The following is a 24,607-nucleotide window of genomic DNA, read 5'->3' on the forward strand; positions in this document are numbered from 1 at the left end:
GGTATCCATCCAAGAGTTTTTTTTAAAAAAACTCAAAACTGAAATTGCTGATCTTCTAACCATAATATGTAACATGTCCCTAAGATCAGCCTTTCTACTAGAGAACTGGAGAGGCTGACCAATGTAATGCCAATTTTAAAAAACGGATCCAGGGGCAAAATCCATGAAATTACAGGCTGGTTAGCTTAACATCAGTTCTGGGTAAATTGGTGGAAAACATTATTAAAGATAAAATTATCAAGCACAATTCCTGCTGAAAAAGAATCAACATGACTTCTGCAACGGTACATCCTGTCTCACTAACAGGACATACTTTTGCAGGAGTTCTTTGAGAGTGTCAATAAATATGTGGACAAGGATGATCCAGTGGACATTATTTGCTTGGACTTCCAAAAGGCTTTTGATAAAGTCCCTCATCAAAGACTTCTGAGCAAACTTAGCAGCTATGGAATAAGAGGAGAGGTCTCCCAAGGCTCTGCATTCAGACCAGGGCTTTTAAACTTTTTCATACATGATCTAGAGTTAGGGCTGAGCAGTGAGATGGCCAAGTTTACTGATGCCACCAAATTCTTTAGGGTGATTAAAACAAAAAAGGATCTCTGAGGGAATAAGCATTAAAATGACAAATACAGTTCAATGTAAGCACGTGTAAAGTGATGCACATTGGGGCAAAAAGTCCTGACTTCCTGTGTGCACTTATAGGTCTGAACAGGCAGTGACAGACGTGGGCCCAGTCTACACAGAGACGCTTTCTGAGGTGATTCAGTTTAAAACTGGATTTTCATCATTTCAGGGTTGCTGCTTCCATGGCACATCTTGCCAGCTAATGCGGCATGTACCTGAGGAAAAACTGCTGTCAACAGACAAAAGTCAGCAGGAGAAACCAAATTATTTCATGCATATGTGGGCAGAGTTCCACGACCGAATGACTTGTTATCAACAAGTTTCCTCCCATTTTATTTATTTTTTTACATTTATTAAGCTTGGTGCTAAAGAGTGCAGATTTTTTTAAAAAGTCATCCCAAAAGAAGCGTGCTGACTTTCTCAGGAGTAAGCCTCATTGAAGATAATGTGATTTACCTCGAAGGAGACATGCTTATTAGCGTGTTTTTAGCTAGTTGTTCCTTGAGGCAAAGGAGAGAATCGGAAAGGCAGGGGGAGGGGAAGCAGCATCGCAGGAATAAGTTAATCACTTCTCTCCGTCTGGGGACATCAACAAGTTTTCTTCCTTTTTTTTTTTTTTGACAGTCATTACGCCTTTGCAGGTGTGATGTTGGATGCTGCAATGACGCTTTAAAAAAAAAAACACATCCTGAAAGCAACATGCTGACTTTCTCAGGAGTAAGCCGCATTGAAGAGAATGTGATTTACTTCTGAGCATATATGGTTATCCTTGCCAGCTAGTTGTTCCTGGAGGCAAAGAAATCAAAGGGACAAAGGAGAGAACGTGTCTCATTCAATAAGCTTATTCGAAGGTGTGATGATGCACAGGTACGCATCAATAAACAAACACAAAACCCAATGGTCAGCAGAGGGTGAAGCCAACAGGAAGGGTTAACTCTTTCCATTCCTTCAGGTCCACCCTTAGCTGACACAACCTTTTGTTCCTCCTCGCAGCGCTGAAGCGACTCCTACTTCCCCCGGAGTAGTACCGCAAGTTTAGGCCACACTGATTCCCAAAACACATGGAAGTCGCAGTAACCAGAAAATCTGTCACAAAAGGACTTTGCAAGAAAACCTAATACTGACACAGTTTGGGGGTCATGTCATGTGTCACACCCAAGTGTGAGGTGCAGTAGCACCACAGAAAATTGTCCATGTAGGATTGGGCCCAGGATAAGGATCTTGGAGTTGTAGCGAAGAGCGTAGTAAAAATGTTGACCAAGTGTGTGACTGCTATGAAAAAGACAAATTCTACGTGGGGATCATAAGGGAAGGAATCAAAAATAAAAATGCCAATATCATAATGCCTTTATACAGATCTATGGTGTAACCACACTCAGAATACTGTGTACAGTTCTGCTCACCACACCTCAAAAAGGATATTGTGGAGCTGGAGAAGGTGTGGAAAAAGGCAACCAAAATTATCAATGGGCTGGAGTAACTCCCCTATGAGGGAAGGTTACACGGTGTGAGGCTTTTTAGCTTAGAAAAAAGGCAGGTAAGGGGTAACATGACCAAGGTGTATAAAATGACACATGGTGTGGAGAAAGTTGACAGTACTATCATACATCAAAACCAGGGTCATCCAATGGAGCTGAATATTGGGGTGTTCAGGACAGATAAAAGGAAATACTTCACACAACACATTGTTAAACTATGGAATTTGCTGCCATGATATGCAGTGACGACCACCAACATGGGACGAGATTAGACAAATTTGTAGATGATAAGGCTATGTCATGATGGCTGTATATTACCTCCAGTATCAGTATTCCTCTCAATAGCAGTTGCTGGGGGACATAAATGGGAGGGTGCTATGGCATTCATGTCCTGTTGTGCACTTCCCATAGGCATTTGTTTGGGCCACTGTGTGAACAGAATGCTGGACTAGATAGGCCTTTGATGTGATCCAGCATTACTTTTCTTAGATCCTTACATATTAACATTAACAATCCATTATTATTTTTAAATGATCCAATTCAATATTCTTCTTAAGGAATTCTATAAGCTTCATACAAGTGAAACCAACTTGCTACTAAAACAACAAAGAGTCCCATGACACCTTAGAGATTTATTCTACATTTATTCTTGCATAAGCTTTCCTGAACTGTCCACTTCATCAAATATATGATGCATAAACCTCGAATTTGCAGATTTATATGCATATGCTGGGGGAGTGGGGATGTAAACTGCAATGCCAGAGGAGATTGAAATGCAGAAAGTACAAAGAATAATTATTACCTTTAATGGTTGCCATTCAAAAATCTTGTTGGGTGGTAACACAGACATCGTTGCAATGGTGAGCCAATTAATGTACACATTTCATATGAAGCGCACAGTGAAAGCTTATGCCAGAATAAATGTGTTAATCTTTAAAGTGCCACAAGACTCTTTATTGTTTTGCTGCAACAGACTAACGCAGCTTCCATGTAACTTGCTACTAGTTATAAAAGGTTCCTTGAGCAAACTTCTCAGGTTGGACCCAGATTTATGCTGGATCAACTGCACTGGCAGAAGTGAATTTCCCTGCTGCCTCCTTCCCATGGCAGCCCCTCCAGCCCTCTGAAGATGCTACACAGAGAGTCAGGAGACCCTGTTGAATGGGGTAAGCTCTGGTGTGGGGGACGGGGTGATCTCCCAAAAACAGGCAGAGGGACCCCTGGCAGAAGGCAGATCCTGAATCCAACCCCTCAGTTGTAGTTCACTAAATGAGGGCATATATACTGTATATAGGCTGCAATCCTATACACACTTACTTGGAAATAAGCTGCATTGACCCCAGTGAGACTTACAGTAGGCATGTATAGGATTGCACTGTTAGAATAGCTCCAACTGTTAGAATAGCTCCAACTGAGGCTCTACGGGTGACTGGCTTAGTGGTTTGTATTAGCTTCACTTCCTTGTTCATTATGAGTGTCTAATTTATTTAATGGACTGGATGAGGCCCAATAAACTGAGACTCACTACAGACAAGACGGAAGTACTATTAGTGGGAGGTTCATCTGCCCAGCTAGGTGATGTTCAACCTGTACTGGAGAGGGTTGCACTCCCCCTAAAGGATCAGGTTCATTATTTGGGGATGCTCTTGGATCCAGAACTGTCACTCGAGGCACAGTTGACTCAGTGACATGGAGCACCTTCTATCAGCTTAGGCTGATATACCAACTATGTCATTATCTGAACAGAGAAAGCCTAGCTACCATGCTCTGGTAACCTCTAGACTGGATTACTGCATGGGGCTGCCTTTGAAAACGGTCCAGAAACTTCAGCTGGCCCAAAAAAGGGCAATGAGATTATTAATGAGGTCTGGCCAATGTGATCATGTTAAACCAGTACTTCTCCATCTGTGCTGGCTGCCAGTCCATTTCTGGGCCCGATTCAAAGTGCTGGTATTAACGCTGAAAGCTCTCAACAGCTTGGGGCCAGGTTACCTGAAGGATCGTCTCCTCCCATATGTACATGCCCAGATCCTAAGATCATCTTCAGTGGTCCTTCTCTGGGAGCCCCTGCCAAAGGAAGTGAGGCAGGTGGCTACCAAGAATAGGGCCTTTTCTTTTGTAGTTATGGAATGAGCTTCCCAAAGAGGTTTGCATGGCACCTACAGTGTGCTCCTTCCAATCCCAGGTAAAGACCTTTTCATTTTCCCAGGCATTTTAGTCTTTTAGTTCTGTTGTTTTAAATCTATTGTTGTATTTTAAATCTCTGCATTGCTGCTAGGTTTTATTTTGGTTTTACTTTTGTACTGTAGTTTTAAACTTGTAAATTTTATATTGTATTTTATGCTGAAGTTTGTGGTTTTCACTGTTGTGAACCTCCCAGAGAGCTTCAGCTATTGCGCGGTGTAGAAATATAATACATACATACATATGGCACAATCTTACACATGTTTAGACAGAAATGGTCCTACAAAAAAGTTGTAGGACGTTTTTCTGTCTAAACATGCATAGGATTGCATCCTTAGTTAGTTGTTAAATTTCTGCTCCACCTTTTAGGGCAAGGCCTCACAAGGTGGTTTATAGTTATAACATTAAAAACAAGCAATTCAGCAAACATAATGAGTTGGATCCTGATTTAGATATGTGCAGCTGGGCTACTAGAAATTGACTTTCCCAACCTCTTCTCCCCACAGTCCCTGAAAATGGTACATACAGAGACAGGGGATCATGCTGAATGGAACAGCTGTCATGTGGAAGGGTGGGGGGAACACCAAAAATCAGGCAGAGGAAGCTTCCATGAGTTGATCCCTTCCATCAAAAGAAGACAGAACCTGGATCCAACCCAATAAAAACAACATCAGATCAAAAACATATATGGGGGGGGGCAGGGATAAGTTCAGTAACAAGCTTGGTGGAATAAAACCAGCTTTAGGAACACATATGTCCTCAAGAGAGGGGGCTGAGTGGAGTTTTCAGTGGAGGGAATTCCAAACATATGGGGGTCCACCACTGAAAAGGCCCTGTCCATGACATGCTCCAACCTGATTGACCTTAGTGAAGGGCCAGAGAGCTGGGCCTCTACGGCCAATCTTAGGGCCCAGGAAGGTTCATCTGGGTGTAGGCAGTCATTCATATAACTTGCTCTGGCTTCAAATCAGGAGTGTCAAACTGTTATTGGTATGGGGGCTGGATGCCATTATGGGGGGAGGGGATCACCTTGAAGCTACTCCACTCCCTGACATCATCGGTCCTGTCCCCACCCATTTTGTTTTTCTCCACACACACAGGAAAGAACTTGGCTGGTGCTTTGAGCTGTGGCATCTCCAAGCAGCAGCCAAGCCACCAGCTTCACATGCCGCTCGTCGTCCCAATTGGGATGGCCAGCAGTGTGTGTACAGACTTAGACAGTTCTCAGAGGGGTTGCCAGCTTCATGCACCCCTCCCCGTCCCGACAGGGTGTGTGAGCGGCATGCTAAGCGGTATCCCCAGTGTTATCTCCCATCAGAGGTTAGAGATGACAGCAGGGATACCAGGGGTCGAGTCTTGGAGAACATTGTGAGCCAGATGGGAAATGTCCATGAGCAGGATTAGACTTGTGGCTGGAGTTTCCTCATCCCTGCTTTAGAACATTGTACCAGCCCTTTGAATGGAGCCTGGAAACAGATGGGTCACCAATGCCACTGATGCAAAATTGGCGTGATGGGGTTCTTGAGACAAAGATCTCCATTAGCGCAGAAGGGAACATCTTCAGTGCTATTCTTCCTCCATGCAAGACTACCCAGTCCTCCCTCAGTTATGGAGCTTATCATTTCTTTATTTATTTTTATTTCATTTCCATACCACCCAATAGCTGAAGCTCTCTGGGAGGTTCACAAAAATTAAAACCACAAGGTACAGCATAAAACAGTATAAAATATGAACGCTTAAATTTTCAATATAGAAGTACAACCAGAATAAAGCCTAGCAGCAGTGCAGAGATTTACAGTACAGATGTAAAACAGCAGAGCTAAAAGACCAGAGTGCTAAAACGCTGGGAAATTAAAACATCTTCACCCGGTGGCAGAAAGAGTACAACGTAGGCACCAGACAAACCTCTCTAGGGAGCTCATTCCACGGCCGGGGTGCCACAGCATGATCTGAGAGATTTGGGGAAATTAACATGACCTCTTAAGGTTTGCCTATGTGAGATAGAAGGGTTTGCCTTAAACTATAGAAATGTGAACAACTGAGCCATCCAACTAAAGTTAGTTGCAACTAAGTCCCACTAAAAGCACTGGAAGAAGCAGTCATACACATACCTAAGTCCCATTGCTTTCACAGGGGCTTTGTCATGACTAATTCTAATGAAATTGGAGCCATAGGTTTGGATCCAGATTTCATCATGCTTAGAGTAGACTGTTGAAATCAGCATGTCTTAAGTTAATCATGACTAAAGTCCCACTGATTTCACTGGGTCTGCTCTAAGCATGATGAATTCTGGATCCAGCCCGTAGCATTCTGGTGCTATCTGCCCAAACTGATGATTAATTAAATTGAGAGGAAGGCTACGGAAGCATTCCACCAAAAATGTCACCCAACCCTGCTGTGATAATTGCTATATGTTATCCCCAGTATGCGGCAAATGATTATTACTTCCAAAATGTGCTGAAGGAAATTGTGGTGTGCCTATTTCTGAACATGTTGTGTAACATTAATTGTTACGTTCTAAAATCTGAGCTTGCAAATTCAGAAATTCAAAATGCTTCAAGCTTAGACTGTATCTAACTCATCTGCTAGGAGTGTTGCCAGTCTCTTATTCATGCTTAGTCAGGAAATTAGACATATTTCCTTGGATATCCACCAGATGGGTAAAGCATGTGTTTGTTTACTGCAATGGGTCAAACGTTTACCCTGCTGAAACTGTGGGCCATTAAACAAATTCATAACGACTGATTCCCAGCATTTGTTAAAGACTGTGTTGTGTATCTGGTTGTCAGGCAGGCAGCTGTGAGATCTGTCAAGCAACAAACTAGGAAGAAACATTCTTTGTTACATCACAAAAGCTGTCCTCCGTTCTCAGCTCTGTGTTCCAGTTCTCAAACTGTTAATTAACTGGTCCAGAAATGTTTCGGTGAGATTTTATATGGAAGCTGAAGTGACAATTTATGCGAATGGAAACATGAACTTGCCAGGCTTAGAGAAGTATTTAATGATATATTAAAAGGATAGATGTAAATGCCTCAGTGTTCATGGCTTTTCATTCTGTCAACAAGATGCCCAAGGAAATGAGAAATGATGTGAAGGCAAAGGAAAAACTGCACTCAAGTAAATCAGTGACTTTGGCAAAATGCTTTTGAACCAAGTTGTCACCGACCCAGTCATGTGATGGCATTTGCCTTAGGCTTTCCTGTTACTTTATTGCAACTGACCTGTGAATTTAGCAAATAGGAATTATTTCATGTGCATCTCCCTTCCAAATCTTCTTTACCTGCCTTCTTTGGAAATATTTGTTCAGCAATTCTGAAGTGGAAAGAATGTACATATTGAAGTTAACATACTTGAGAACATCTGCTTTGATAAAGATAGATTCCTTTACGATTTTTTTTCCATAGGGCAGTGATTGCCACAATATCATTGATGGCCCAAGAAAAAAAAATATTGGGATGGAGGCAAGGAAGGCACAAAGTGCATTTTCAGGGAGGAGGGTCAACCTTTATCTCACATGTCTGATTTCTGAAAGAGAAATAACAGTATTTTCACAATCAAGCACGCTTAGGGTTTCATTATTGTTTTAATTTCCAGTTTAGAATTCCATTATAATAGTATGTGGAAAATGCTTGAGGTAACTAAAGGGAGCCCATCCATCCATGTGGAGGGAGATTCCTAGTCTGGGAGGCACTTAGCTCCCTCTCACCATTGTCCTCTTCGAGCACTGACTATGCAGGCCTTCTACATTCTCCAATGACTCATCTGTTGAGGAATCCCAGCATGTTGCAGGGGATTCAAGAACATGTTATACTACCCTACTTGCTTCACACGGGCAGACTGGTTTAGGCCTGTTGGGGACTCACTACTGTGCGATCCACGCTGATGGTACAACCTAGAACAGACGGAATGCTCTCCTGTGACTGCACACTGCAAGGGTGGTTCATAATTGTGGATCAGCAGTCATTCAGGAAAACATGCCTGCCATTGTTGATCTTGTCATTAGGGATGGGGGATAAATTAGTTCCATTCACATAATTTTAACACAGACATACCTATTTTGCACTTTGGAACCAATATGTGAACTGAAATTCAGTTCTCCTTTGAAATTTGGATTTGTCCAAATTTTGTGATGGAGTTCTCCAGTCAACGGTGTGTATAAAAATGTGTATATTAGGGGGGAAGTTCACAACAAAAATGTTGAAAATAACATTCAAAAATGCATTATATTAGGAAAACTGCTTACCAAAGACATGTATATTAGGCAAAATTGCATACAAAAAATGCATCTATTAGGAGAAATGCACACAAACGTGTCTATATTTTCATGCTAAACATTTTTTAAAAAATCTCAAAGTTGGGACAAACCAGACTTAAGATATGAAACCTGAGAAACTGAGTGAAACCAACATTGACAGATTCGTCCATCCCTACATCTCATTGATAAAAGTCTGAGAAGCTGAGAGAAACTGAAATTGACAGGTTCATTCACCCATTGATAAACCTAAGAAACAGAGAGAAACTGAAATTCACGGGTTTGTCCATCCCTACTTCTCACTGATAAATGTCTGGGCTCTACAAACACTATTTGAAAACGATTGTCTTATATAATCCCAGCATGCTTGTTTCCCACTGATTTAAAGCAGGACTGTAATCTTTAGCTCCCCAGATATTGTTGGACTCCAGCTCCCATTAATAATCTTTAGCTCCAATGGTCAAGGATGATGGGATGGGATTTGGGGCCCAACCATATCTGGAGGGCCAGAGTTTCCCCACCTCTGAATATAAAAAACATCTGGCTAAAATCCATCCATCTTTCTTGCCGATGCTACACTTTTTTCTCTTCTTGCTAAATAATTCCTAAACAATTACCTAATGCCCCTCTTAAGTATATCCATGGAGCCGATCTACATTGTGCCCGCCATCGCAATGAATTCGGTGTCCCATCGGGTTAAACGCTCTCGCATTAAAACGTGCTTATTCACACTCACCCATTTTCCCCGTTGCAGTGCTTCATCGAATGCGCAAGCTTGGTTCACACTCACGCGCTGTGCTGTTTTCCTGCTGTTCTCCTGCGCGCGCTTGTCTGATCTCAGATGCTAAGCGGGGTCGGCCCCGGTCAGTAGTTGGATGGGAAAACGCCTGGGAATCAGGCTTCCTGCATTGAGCAGGGGGTTGTTGTATCCCCTCAAATAAGACTAAGTTTTACCCCCTCCTATTCCCCGCTCTGGATGTGTGTTTTTTTAAATTCAGGCATTATCCTCGCAGAATGGGGCTTCTCCGTGATGTTTTTTTTCTAATTGAGTCATGATCTTCGAAGCTTCGAAGCTGTGAAGCATGTCTTCTTGTCTTCTTCCGGCTACCGATCGCATAGCTTCCTCAGCAGCCCCTGTTTCCTCAGCAACAAGCAAAGGGCTGGATGTGCATGTGCTTGTGTGATCTCAGAAGCTAGGCAGGGTCGGTCCTGGTCAGTGCTTGGATGGGAGACTGCCTGGGAATCAGGCTTACTGCACTGAGCAGTGGGTTGTTGTAGCCCTTCAAATGAGATTAAGTTTTACCCCCTCCTATCCCCCACTCTGGATGTTTTTTAAAAAAATTCAGGCATTATCCTCGCAGAATTGGGGCTTCTCCACAATGTTTTTTTTTTCTAATTGAGGCATGATCTTCGAAGCTTCGAAGTTGTGAAGCCTGCATTTTCATGCACATTTCTCCAGATGTACAGACTTTTCCCATATTTGATTTTTCGCAAGCTGTACTCCTTATAATAATGTGTTTTGGTGCATTATTTTCACTATGGTGTGTATTTCTGTGCGCACTTTCCCCTGATGTGCACATCTTCATACATGTTTTATTTAGTGGAGAACAGTAGCACTAAATTCAGGAAAGTGCATATTTCAGTGTGCACCCCTTTTCCAGTTTAGTCATGGGTTTAGCACATGTGAATTTGGTAAATTTGCATAAAAATTCAGATGGAATGGATGTCTCAGCCATTCTTATTCCAAGCTTGTGAAGCCCTGTGGTCCCAGGGAAGATTCCCAAATTTGTGGGAATCTTCCCTGGGACTCATATTTAACATTTCATGGCAGAAAATGCAGATAAACTTGGACATTCATGTGTTGGCATTTTAGGGAATTGTAGATGCAGCTGCGAAGTCCATTGTAGCAGCAGTGCAATTTATTAAGGGTATAGGGGGACTGTGTGTGTGTGTGTAGCATTAACAGAAACTTCCATTTTTAGTTCTTGCAGGAGGCCCAAGTAGAGCCTCTCCCCACCTCTCTCTTAGTGTAGACCTTGGACCTGAGACAGTGAGCCATGCAGCTCCTCAGAAGTTACTGTTTTGTCATGTATTATGGTAACGAAAAAGCCAAGGTAGCCATGCTGACCAAATGAATAATTCCAAAATCCATATCACTGTAATACCATTATTAGGACAATCAAAAGATCCCCCCCCCCAAGACTTCCGGTTGGAGCCAATGTTGCCCTGGGGCGTTCTGCGGAGCCTCCACGGGACGCTATCTCGAACAGCTTTTAAGAGGTTGAAAAATCTTTTCATCTTCCCCTGGAATGAAAAGGGGAGGCAAGAGCAGCATCTGGATGTAGTCTTGGAAGAGTAGCCCTTTTTGCAAAGCAGCAGAAAGGCTGGGCTCCAGGGCTAGTCTGCCAGAGCTTAGTCACCACTCAAAGTTGTTTTGAAACTCCTATCTAATTAGGAGAATTTAGGGCTGACATGCTCCAATGTAGGTTTTAGTATTTATGGACTAAGGAATACCAGCAATATTTGAGGACCTACAAGATTTGTTTAAAGAGAAGGATGGCAACACCAAGGAGGAGAAAAGGAGTAGGAGTATTGCCAACCTCCTCCACACCTCCCTTGGCAAAGGCTTCGAGAAGCGATGAAAATACAGAGGAGTTACTTGTTTTGATAAAAACTTTGTCTTCGCAATTTGCTGAACAGTCTAAGAGACTGGATACAATTCAAAATTCCATCACCGCCCTGCAAGGGCTGTGGACTTAATTAACAACTCTTGGCAAAAAATGGAGGCGAAGGTTAACAAGCTGCAAGATCGAGTGGCAGCGCAGGAGATTGCCTCGCAAGCTGTTTGCAACAATTTTTCTTCAAGAATCTCCCAGTTGGAGACTTTCACACATAGAGCAAATGTACGTATTATTGGTATCAAAGATCTACCTACTGATGTAAATTTGCTTACTTTTGTAGATAAGCTCCTGCATGAGATACTTCCTTTGTCATCTGATTATTTACTTGACATTGAGCATACATTCCGTGTGCCAAATGCTAAAGGGACTGACTATACAATTATATTTAAATTTGCAAGAATCTCCACAAAAAATCATATCCTGCATTTGGCAAGAGGGGGGGGAATCTTTTTTGGGGATCAAAACAAGATAGAGTTATGTTATTTCCAGATTACACCAAAGAAGTTGCTGATAAAAAGATGGCAATTTTCCAAGGCGAGAAACCTGGCAAAACAAATGAATCTACAGTATCATTTAAAATATCCTGCTACATTTTGCATTTTTTCTGAAGATCAGATGAAGAAGTTTCTAAATCATGAAATGGCAGAGGAGTGGCTAATCGGAAAAACACGTGAGACTTCTGCTCCAGCCCTATGAACTGGAATTTATAAACATGTTTTGTCAATTGGCTATGTTTAGTCTGTAAGATCCAGGCTAGGCCAGAGATAGCTGATCATATATATCTGTTCTTTTTCTTTCATCCTTTTCTTTTCTTTTTCTTCTGTTAAAATGGATATGATAGACTGTATTTAAATCTCCTGTGTGAGGGTGTACAGAAATGTGCACACTCATTTATATATTTAGAAATGATATTATCTAAAATATAGATAGTGTAAAATATATTAGTGATTGTTCTATTTTTTTATCCTTTATAATCTCTTTCTTTTCTTTTTAATTATTATCAATATTATTAATATTGTGATACTAGGATTAGTAAATATTTCTGGCTGGTTGTTCTTAAGGTTTATTATTATATAGTAGCTAAAAGGTATGATATGGCCAATGGAAATGAATTGTAAGCTTGCTTCTTTGTTATAAGCCTGAAGATACAATATTGAAATTGATTACTTATGCTGTATTGACCTGTAAGATTGGTATAATGTCTAAGTAGAGTGATATTTGAAATTTATGTGTAATGTAGTTAAAATTTAAGTTTGTTATGTAAACTTCTGTTTATATTTTGCTTTGTTTTCCTCTGTCTTTGTGTTTTTTCTTCTTTTTTTCTGTTTCTTTCCCCTTTGCCCTTCTCTCTCCTTTTTATATTATCTCCTTTCTTTCTCTCTTTTTTTCTCTATTTCATTATTGATGGGTCCTCTTAACAATACTGTAATGTTGAAAACTGTAGAAGATGATTATGTTGTTGGTGTTCTTTGGTTCATTTATAAAGATAAAAGTAGAATAAAAAGTATTAGGGAGGAAAAAAAGATTCCCCCCCGCCCCAAATTGTGAACGCTTTCAAGATGTTGGTTTTTTATCCCTCTCTCCAAATAATGGTTTGTTGGAGTTTATGAAGCTTCTTGAATTTAACACTCTTCTGCATTAGTGCTGTCAAATTCCCAGGCTTTTCTACTAGTCTGTACAGGCTTCTAAATGTAATGGAATGTGATGCTAAGAAATAAAGTGCACACAGAAGTACACAGGTGTGTTGTAGAGGTGTGCATGATGCACACGAATTACAATCACACACTGCTGTGCAGCTTCCCCAGCCTGGAAAAACACTGCAGATGTCCATGCCTGCCTTCCTCTACTCTGTAGCCTCAACTGCTCACCTGAATGATCCTGACAGAACCCTGTTGATCTAACTACAGGAACAATTTGCAACTCTTTCTGACTGCACTCAGTTTCTATGCTCTGCTTTACATTGCTGCAACACCCAAAATAATTGTTTGGATCCAAAGGTTTGCCCCTTTTGATGGAAGTGGAAAGATTCCTTCTTTCAGAAGAAGGGAACTTTGAGATCCTAGCCATTGTGTAGAAAGAAATACTCATAAAAGAATTTCTTAGAAAGGAAAATATGTGCCATATGTTTTACAATAGGGATCAATCCTGTATGTCAAGCACTTCTTTCCAGGTAATGAGAGAAAGAGAAGCACTGTGCTTTGTTCTTTCTGTTGGCCATTAGCTGTTAGAAAGAAACTTCCTTCTCCAATGGTCATCAGGGCTTAATTAATGCTCAGCTTTCTACTGGATCAGATGTTCTTGGCAGTTTCACCAACAAAACAGACCTCGATAACAGTCAGATAATCCGAGTGAGTGAGGCCAGTAATCAAAAAAAGAAACAAGCTCTGATATTGATAAATGATTTCATTCCGCTTGCAAGCGCGGTGACATTTGCTTCATTTTGTGGCTGGCCTTAGTGATGCACAACATGGCAACTGCCGATATTGGTGGCAACTTACAAGCATTTTTCCCCCAGTTAATTAATGGGGGATCTGCAGGTCCTGACCCAGGTCAGAGATACTGCTGAAAAGAATAATAAGGCTGTTCTCAGCGCCTGGTAAGGATCCTATTCTTATCTCATTTAATAAAATGCTGCTCCATCATACATGTCAAAAACCGTGACAGACTTACAGTGTGACTGTACACACATTTACTCAGATGTAAATCCCACTGTGTTCAGTGATTCTTACTCCCAGGTAAGGGTGCATAGGATTGCTGCAATCACAGCCTGAAATGGAGAACGGTCTGGTTTCTTTTGTTTACATCATCTTGGAAATTGAAGGCCCTCTACTTTTACCATAGCTTCATATACCACCCCCCTCCAAAAAGTTTTGCTCTACTCTAATCCACATGTTCACATAGCCCACTCTGCTCCTTTGTGTGGCCCTCAGCAGCTTTCACACTTCCTCAAGCACTTTGCACCAAATAATCCTTCGCAGACCCTCACTCCTACCCTTGTCACTCCAGATCAAGACACTAATAAATGAAACATGAGAGCCAGCGTGGTTAGTGATGCACAGGTGGACAGACTTCAGGCTTGCCAGATCTACTGTGTTTTTCAAAAGAACCCGAAGATCTACCAGCCAGAGCCAGGTGCAAAAGACAAACACTTAGAATTAAAGAACAAAGTGCTTCTGAGCACATTTAGAGCCTAGCAATGTGTGCTCAGTACCAGAAAAGAACTGAGCTAACAGTCCTTTCACACAAAAGTCCACTCCTGGTTTTCCTCCAAGCTTTCTTCACTTCAGCAGACTAATTTAGGTGGGAAAAGTCACTTAGTTGTTGCTATTGCTAAACAACTGATAGTCAGAAAGAAACCCTTGCCCATGTACTATAGATCACCCAGAGATCTCCCAGGAGATCCTAAACCACCCACTGCCCACCCCTGGTGTAGTGGATAATGTCAGACATGAACAGGAAAACCCACATTTAAATACTGCTCAGCCATGAAGCTCACTCGATGACCCTAGGTCAATCACTATCTCTCAGCCTCACCTACCTCACAGAATTGTTGTGAGAGGGAAATCTGGAATAATCCCCATGTACACACCAGCCTAGGCTTCTAGGAGGAAGGGTGGCCTAAAACTAAGATAAATAAAAAGGTCTGACTAAATCACTTGTGCCCCAACTCTTCTTTCCCACAGAAATCCCTAACCCTACCAAACCATTAGGCACCATTAGGCACAAACACATACATTGAAGAGCAATAGCCAAGGCCTGCCCTGCACCTCAGCAGGGGCCACCACCACTGACACCAGGCCTGGACCAGAACCAGCCCCCCTTCTTCCCCTAGTTCATTGTTTCTTTTTGCCCAGTGCTGACCTCCAGGACCACCAGTTCCATTTTAATTCATCCACTAATGCAATGCCATATAAATGTTGCTTGCATCATGAGGGAATTAAAATGGTGGCACCACAAGAAGTCCAACCACTTGGGCCTGGTGCTCTTCTTAGTATTGTCTGCTGTCAGGCTGTCTGCCGCTGCTGCTGCTGGGCCACCCACAGCTTTGTAGGCCCACTGGAGGGCCCCGTCAAATCTGGAGCCGGCCCTGGCTAAAGCTTGCCTTGCCACCTCTCCTTTATTTCAAGAAACAGTTCCTCATTTAGTAATACTAAAGTGTAATAATAAGTAAGCCCTGATCCCTGGAAATAAAGAACAGGTGTCAAGCCTATCTGCAGCCCTCTCTTATTGCAGACTGATCCTTTATGAAGCTCAGCCCATCCATAGCATGGCTTGTAAAATTCCCCTCCCCAAGACAACCTGAAAGCAAGAAAATTAAGTGTGCAGATTCCCACTCAATAAAGGCATATTCCCAATAGTGCCTGCAAGATCACACTGAAGAGAGATACATATGTTGTTTTAAGGACAAGATGTATCATGAATTAATTCATATGCTCTGGAACATTACCAAAGGGTTTCCAAAATGTTTGAAGCATCAGAACTTTTAAGAGGAATCTGTTTTGGTTTGTTTCTAAAAACTGAAGAAAAGACAGGTTGGGAATTTGTTTCGCGGGAGTAGATAAACACTTAATAAAAAAATTAATTCGAAGAGACTGCCTTGGTGTCTTGAAAAGTGATTAAAATATGCCCCCAAAGCCCAATTAACAAATCTGATTTATTCACTTGTGATGTTTTCTTATAACATGCTAAAGTAAAGTTTCCAGATCTGATGGTTCATGTTGCCTCAGTCCCCAGGCCATCTTTTCATAAGCACTTCAAACCTTGAAGGAAACATCAAACAAACCAGCAACATAAATTTAAATGAAAAGCAGGAAACAGTCAAGCTTCCAAAATTTAATCAAAGACCCACAAATCTTCCCAGTGTTCCTGCAGTAGTGGCATAACTGTATGTCACTCTGAGCATCTTCTCTTCTTCTGAGGCCCTTCTCCCATGCCACACCCTTTTAGATCAGGTAATATAAGGACTCGCTGCAGATTCCAAGGGTGCACAGAGGCCATGGCAGTACAATCTCCTGTTTTATTTCCATCATGAAATTCCCTTTCAGAAGAATTCTAAGGGTCAGTTTATGTAATCAGCAGAGCTTTCTAAGAGCCAAGCAGGACATGATGTTAAATCCATGAATGCAGTTAGTGCACCTGTTTAAAATATGTATATAAACTGCAGCTGTGGGGAACCTGAGCAGCAGTGGCCCCACAGGAAATGAGGAAGAAGTGTTTAATGGGTCCTTCCCCCCTCCCCATCATAGTCCAGCAAAACTCCCCCCCCCCATAGGATCAGGTGTCCTACTTTATAGCAGACGGTCCTTTGTTTGAAGACATTTTCTATTTGAAGGGCTGTTCAGTCCAAGTCCAATTTAAAGATAAAGAACCATCAAAATGAATTGCTGAGCCTTGAAGTTGTCCATTGACAGTTAGTCCCCGGACAGCAGACTGAGCAGACACACAGGTTACCTGGTCACAGTCTTCCCCACTCTGGTGAGATGTATTGTTTTTCTATACATTACATTTAGTTTTTCTAAACTAAACCCAGGGGGAGTGGGTCTAAACTAAACACGAAGTGTTGTAATAATGAGTGACTTCAATTACCCCCACATTGACTGGACAAATACATGTTCCAGTCACGACAAAGAGGTTAAATTTGTCAATGCCCTTAATGATTGTGCCCTAGAAAAGTTGGTCATGGAACCAACCAGAGGGAGGTGACGCTGGACTTAATCCTAAGTGGTGTTGCCCAGGACCTAGCACGAGATGTAAATGTTCTTGAACCAATTGGAAACAGTGATCACAGTGCTATTAGATTTAACATATGTTTCAGTGAAAAAGTGCCCAGGAAGTCCAGCACAGTCACATTTGACTTCAAAAGAGGAAATTTCTCTAAAATGAGGGAACTAGTGAAAAGGAAGTTAAAAGGGGGAGTCAAGAGGATTAAATCCCTTCAAAATGCTTGGAGATGACTCAAAACCACAATAATAGAAGCCCAGCTAAAATGTATACCACAGGTTAGGAAAGGTAACACCAAGTTCAAGAGGTTGCCCACATGGTTGACAAGCAGTGTTAAGGGAGCTATTAGAGAAAAGAGAGCTTCCTTCAGAAAATGGAAGTCTTGCCCAAGTGAGGAAAACAAAAGCTTGCACAAAGGTGATGCAAGCAGACAATAAGACATGCAAAAAAGCATTTTGAAGAGCATATTGCCAATAATATAAAGGCCAACAGTAAATAATTCTTTCAATATATCAGAAGCCAGAAACCAGCTAGGGAGGCAGTTGGACCATTGGATGACAATGGAGTCAAAGGAGTACTGAAGGAGAACAAGGAGATTGCAGAGAAGCTGAATAAATTATTTTCATCCAACTTCACTGCAGAAGATATAGGACAGATACCTATGCCTGAACTGATGTTTTCAGGGAGGGAGTCCGAGGAACTGAGGCAAATAGTGGTGACAAAAGATGAAGTTCTCAACCATGTTGATAAATTGAAAACAAATAAATCACAGGGACCAGATGGTATCCAACCTAGAGTTCTCAAAGAACTCAAATATGAAATTGCTGATCTTCTAACCAAAATATGTAACATGTCCCTAAGATCAGCCTCTATACCAGATGACTGGAAGATGGCCGATGTAACATCAATTTTCAAAAAAGGATCCAGGGGGGATCCAGGAAATTACAGGCCAGTTAGCTTAACGTCTGTTCTGGGTAAATTGGTTGAAGGCATTATTAAAGATAAAATTAGTGAGCACATAGAAGGACAAGCCCTGCTGAAAAAGAATAAACACAGCTTCTGCAAAAGTAAGTCTTGTCCCACTAACCTTTTAGAGTTTTTTGAGAGTGTCAATAAACATGTAGACAGGGGTGATCTGGTAGACATTGTTTACTTGGACTTCCAGAAGGCGTTTGACAAAGTCCTTCACCAAAGACTCCTGAGCAAACTTGGCAGTCATGGAATCAGAGGACAGGTCCTTTTATGGATCAGTCACTGGTTAAAGAACAGAAAGCAGAGAGTAGGAGTAAATGGTATATTCTCCCAGTGGAGGCAAGTAAACAGTGGGGTCCCACAGGGATCTGTGTTAGGACCAATGCCTTTCAACCTGTTCATAAATGATCTGGAATTAGGAGTGAGCAGTGAAGTGGCCAAGTTTGTTGATGACACCAAATTATTTAGGGTGGTTAAAACAAAAAGAGATCATGAAGAGCTCCAAAAGGATCACTCCGAACTGGGAGAATGGGCATCTAAATGGCAAATTATTATTATTACTATTATTAGTATTAGTATTATCATTATTATTATATTTATAACCCACCTTTTTCCCAGTACTGGGATACAAGGCAGCTTACAAAAATTAAAACATATACAATTAAAACAAATGAAAATATACAAAAGTTAAAATATAAATTAAACAACAATATAATTAAAATTATATTAAAATATTAAAACAGCATTTTAAAACAACATTTTAGCAGCTTACCCCCAGGTTCCAACTATGTCCCAAAGGCCTGCTGGAACAAGAATGTTTTAGTCTGCCTCCGGAAACACATCAAGGAGGGAGCCATCCCAGCCTCCCTGGGAAGAGCGTTCCACAGCTGTGGGGCAGCCACCGAGAAGGCCTTCTCCCAGGTTCCCACCAAATGTGCCAGTGACAGTGGTGGGACTGAGAGAAGGGCCTCCCCAGAAGATCTCAGAACATGAGCAGGTTCATTAGGGAGGATACAGTCTTTCAGATAACCTGGACCGGAGCCGCATAGGCTTTAAAAGGGGCTTTAAAAGGGGGTTGGACAAATTCCTGGAGGAAAGGGCTATCAACGGCTACTAGTCCTTATGGCTATGTGCTTCCTCCAGTACCAGAGGCAGTGAGCCTATGTACACCAGTTGCTGGGGAACATGGGTCAGAGGGTGCTCTTGCGCTCATGCCCTGCTGTGGATTCCCGGTTGACAGCTGGTTGGCCACTGTGTGACCAGAATGCTGGACTAGATGGACCCTTGGTCTGATCCAGCATGGCTTTTCTTATGTTCTTATGTTCTTATTTCAATTATAGTAATTAGTTCTAAATTTGTATCTATACATATGTTAGCATATGCAATTTTTGTGCACTCCTGTATCCTCTTTAGTCTTCTCCTTCTTCTCCTCCTCCTCCTTTTTGGGGCAATGCATGTCCTCTTTTTTGGTCATGTGCAATTGGGCACTCTACCTCTAGCTGCTATTTGCATTGGGAGGGAAGACTTCAATAGCACCAGCTTCCCTCCCAAATAGCAGCCCGTGTGGGGCGATTCCTCTGCTTTGCCCTGCCTTCTTCTTCATCTTCTAGTGGTGGTGGTGGTGGTGGAATGTAACCAAATTAAAACAAGATAGGAGCAAAGTGGTGAAAATGTTTCACAGATCTGTATTTATTTCAACTACTTGTAACCTTCCAGATCTTGGCTACTCTCCTACACAGCTCTCAGTGCCAAGTTATTCCCTTCTCTCCCCTCCCCAGGCCCAGCTTTTCTTAGTATTCTTAGAAGAGGTAATTCACCAGCCAGCAGATGAGGCATCAATGCACAGCTCACAATGCTGTAAATATTTACTTTCCTATATTAAAAGCTGCACAGGAGGAAAGGGCAAAATAAGGAAGATCTACAGAATAGAAAGGAGCCAATATTCCCATATAACAGTAGGGATCTATTTCTCCAGAGAATAACATTACCCATAAGCGCCACAATCCATCAAATCTCATTCGTGTCAGTGGAAAATTTGGACGTGCAAATACCTAAAATGCTGTCATTCATCAAGGAGAAATTCCACAAAACTTACTTGTGTAAAAATTGTTCTCAAAATGAATCTCACTGTCTTTCTTTCTCTCTCTTCAAGCATGTCTGGGCTGTGCCACTTCATCGACAGTGCAATCCTGGGTATGTTTATTTGGAAGTAAATCCCATTCCAGGGGAACTTTTACGGGGGGGGGGTGGCTGCCTTGGGATGATAGCACCAGGGACAGTCCTGGTGCGACTCAGGTTCCATCAGATGGCTGGCAAGTCTGGGCCCGGCCAGCAGATGGTGCTCTACCACGTGTGGACCTTCAGCTCTCGTTCCCTACAGCACTTGTGGAGCGTGTAGCCAAAACTCTGGCCGCCTTTCCAGACGTCACTGTGAGATGCCTGCTTGTGGGATAGAAGCATCAGCAGAGCATCTCCAGCTGACCAAATATATTCTCCACCCATCTGCACGTTTGTCAGTGCACCCTGTTAGCATGCATCAGGCTATCAGGTCAGGAGGTATGGGCAGAACAGATAGCTTCTTTCTCCTGTAAATGTCATGGAGCGGCATCTGATTGAGTGGTACGCCCTACCCCATGCTGACTCCCCTGCACATGGTGAGGGGTATGTGTGGATCTACCAAGGAACAACGGGGCAGTGCAGGTCCATTATCTGTGCCACAGGCTCATGGGTAGGCCATTGTTCATCCCTGACCTGCTTGCTGTCCCTGATGCAGGTGTCTTTCACTTCTTTCCATTGGTGATGGGCCACCTCAAACCGCTCTTGTTCAATGTGGGACCATAGGGTGCTTACAGTTTGTGGGCGCAGCTGTGTCAGCCATGGGGATGGGAATATAAGGGTACCACTGGCTCAGGGTCCAACTATGTCTCCTCCTCCTCTTTCTCTTCACCGTCCCCAGAACCCTCATAATCTGTGGCTCCTAGTGACGCAGTTGGGGGCAGCACAGGTGACCTGGACTGCATATCCCGCAGCTGGGGAGCTTGACAAGGACCTAGGACAAGGTGGGCAACTTCTGGTCTTCCAGATGCTTTGTCCTACAACTCCCATCATCCCTCACTACTGGCTATGCTGGCTACGGCTGATGGGAGTTGCAGGCCAAAACATCTGGAAGGCCACACTGGGAGAACTGGCAGGATGAGCTGGATGCATGCTGGGAATACTGTGGTGTTGCTTCATGGTGCTTATGCCATGATGTGGGCACTTGTTAAATCTTTGTTTTCATATTCTTGCTGAGTAAGCTGTGGATTGTTCCTGTTCTTTGCCAGCATAGGTCCTGCCATAGCAGCAGCCACCAGCATACCCTGACCATAGGATCAATCTGTCTGCTTCTAGAGCACACAGGTGATGAATACTTGCTTTACAATGGGAAATACTCTTATCCTTTTATGCAGCAATCTTGTTTTTCTAAGGTAATTACCTGCCTTGAACCGACATTGAAGAAACAACATTAAAGAGCTGTAAATCCAATAAATATTGGCTTTAAATTATTGGTGTCCTATCAGTGATTTCACTGGATAGGCTTTTTTCAGATTCTGAACTTTAGAGACTTTACTTTAGAGTCTTAATTAATTTATCATCTAAGGGTTGAGGAATATGAAAAATCTGGGTGTCAAAACAGCTCTCCAAAGCTGGAAATGTGTAAAACTGTCCTATGGTTGAGTTTGTAGGGATTCCCATTGTGACTGCAATCCACCATTTCATAGAAATACCATTTTAATTTATTTGATATTACATCTACAAAATGAGAGAAAAATGCCAATGAATAATAAAAATAATAACATGCTTAGCAGGCAGTCAGATATCTTAGTGCAGCCATTGTAGAAACCATTAATAAAGCATTTAAACTAAGTACGGGCATATTTTCAAAATACGGAGGGCATTGCTGCTTCCTCATAGCACAGCTTAGAAAGCTGGCTGTAGAAACCCTGGATAATTTTAAAGAGCAAATCTTCTGTTGCTGAGCAACAGCACACGCTGATATAAAGGATGCAGGATATTGGAGGACTTAATATTGGGGAATTGTGATGGCATAGGAGAAAAATAAAGACCAAATTGAATCTCGTCAGAGACAAGCTCTGTACAATTGAAATAGAGGTTTTATTTTATTTTTAAATCAGATAGAGCAATCGTGGTAGTATTACTCTTTCTGTAACTGAGCTAAGTTTTTTTTTAAAGATATCATTGAGAACTAGCCAGCATTGAGATTCATGAAATACAGCAGCAGAAAAGAAGGAAATAGAATTGAGAAAAGTGAAGGCCTAATGAGCCACATTCAGAAGTAGTGTTTTTTTTCTCCAGAACCCAGTCACAATGCAGCTACAAACCAAGAGCTTCATCCTGCCAGGTGCTGGTTTCTGATCTGATCCTCAAGTATCCACAACAACAAATATTTCTATATCCTTAAAATATATGAGCAATCTCAAAAAGAAGGAGAAATCTAGATGTACAAATTCAGATCCTTAAGTAGTATAAACTAGTTCAGCTTTCCACTGATTTGTCCTTTCTGAAAATCTGGTGCTGTTGCTGGATGTCCCCGTTCACACATGTCTGCAAACTTGCAAGTGTACGCATCTACCCACTGAACTTGGAAGCACTGGGATCTTTTGCAGAGGTGTGTTATGCTCGCAGTACACCAAGCACCGTGCTAGGCTAAAGTGGGGAAATCAGCTGACTGACAAAGATTAAGAGTGAGCAATACAAGTTTTTATTTTACCACTAGTTTTTACAGGGGAGAAGAATGTAAAAACATTCAGTCGATCAGTATACCAACCCACCAGCACAGGACCAGCAGACTATTCCTGATAACCGTGACAGAGCAAGAGAAGGTGGAGGCAGAAAGTTATGGTTCACCAAATAGGAACTGGGGAGGGTGCTATGCAGAGTGGCTACTTACGAATCACCCAAAAAAGAGGAAACAGATCATCAAAGAGGATGCTAATTTCCATAATATTTGAAGATTTAGAAATAGCACAATAGAGAAATACAGTAGATCTCAGCATAATGGGGAAGACTGTGACCAGATGACGTGTGGGTCTCCCTGCTTTGTCTGCTGTCTGGGTCATACTTGTTGATGGGCAGCTTCAAGGCCACCCTGCACTTGCTTCTTAGGTTTCTTTATCTTTAAACCAGACCTGGACTGGACAGCCCTTCCGACCGAGGACATATTCTGTCCTTTGTAAAGTAGGACACATGGCCACCCTAGCCCTGTGGAACTGGTAAAGTGGCCTTTGGGAGGCAGGATAACTTCAGGTTTCAGTGGCATGAGGTGGGCCACAAGAGGGACAGAATGGATAGATTCAGGGCTTTCCTACAACAAAAAGAAATAGAGTCAAAGCAGATATATTTACCTTGTTTCCGAGGAAGGAAAACACAAAGGACCTCCCTTCCTGGTTGTTCACGGTTACTTGGGATTTCACAGCGAGCACAGGCTACTATGGTGCTGATCAGCCTTTCAGCATGAATGTTGGGTCTCAGTCCTGAGTCACAATGTGTCAAGTGCCACTGAACTGGACCAGTCGTTTGAGGGCATCCGCACAGGAGGGTGATCACTTCAAGGCTCGCTTCCCAGAAGCTTCTGGTTTTCCTCTGTGGATGGCAGGATGCTAGACCAAATTGACCTGTGCGCCTTCTTACAGTCTTATGATAGGCAGCAAGTAAACAATGTTGCGTGTGTGGCCTTGAAACAAGCAGTCCAGGCAGATTTCGGCGACCTCCACTATCTTCCCCGAACTCCATTCATCACAATACATTTGTGTGTCCTGGCCAGAGTCAGATAAATAGGGCTGTGTGCAGTCTGTAGAGCTGACCTTTAAAGTCTAGTAGTGGAGGGGTTCGCAAAAGTTGCATTTGACTTTAGGAAACATAATTGAGACCCTCAAGTCACGTTAGCCTGAGGGAAATTAGACCTCCTTATAGCGGAGGCACCTCCCAAAGCAAGGGAGATGGCATTCCTGGAGGTTGTTTTTATACTGCTGCAGGCTGATTGATGGATTGACTGGAAGTATTTTACTTTCACTCCTCAGCCAAAAAGGCTCCCAGAGCAGCTTAAAATGAGACAGTCCCTGCCTGCAGGGTTACAATCTAAAAAGACACAACACACAAGGAAAAAAGGAATGGGGAGGGTAGAGGTATGGGGGGATTAAATCTTTCAGTGGGGCTGGTGGAATAGATGCTTAGGAGCAGAGTTGTTCTCATATGGCAATGAGTGCCTAAGAGCTTCTGTGGCTCAGGAGCATCAGGGGGACAAAGACGAAATCAAGGATCTTGTGGGTTTCTGGTCAGGTGTGATGAGTGGGTGGATTGTGAGATCAAGGGATGATACCCAATTATAAGATCTTTTGGACCATGGAAGATGTTTCTCACAGCAGTTGGGAAATATTCCTCCCTGGCAGTTTTAAAGGAAAGACTGGGTGAGAATTTACTGGGGGGTGGTTTAAGTCTCAGGTATCCCTTGGAGTCCTGCACAGGTCAATGATTCTACATCTGGTAATCAGGTTCATGAATAAAAAGACATAAATGGTTTAAGCAGCTTTCTAGCCAAACTGCTTATTGCATGGTAAAACTGTTCTTGAATGGTACCACTTTATATGACTGCATGCTCCCCTGTATTAAAAAAATACTTACCTGCACATAGAAAA

This window comes from Heloderma suspectum, chromosome 2 (assembly GCF_057233095.1).
Source record: "Heloderma suspectum isolate Gila_16-S chromosome 2, 16-S_ref, whole genome shotgun sequence".
Taxonomy (NCBI): domain Eukaryota; kingdom Metazoa; phylum Chordata; class Lepidosauria; order Squamata; family Helodermatidae; genus Heloderma; species Heloderma suspectum.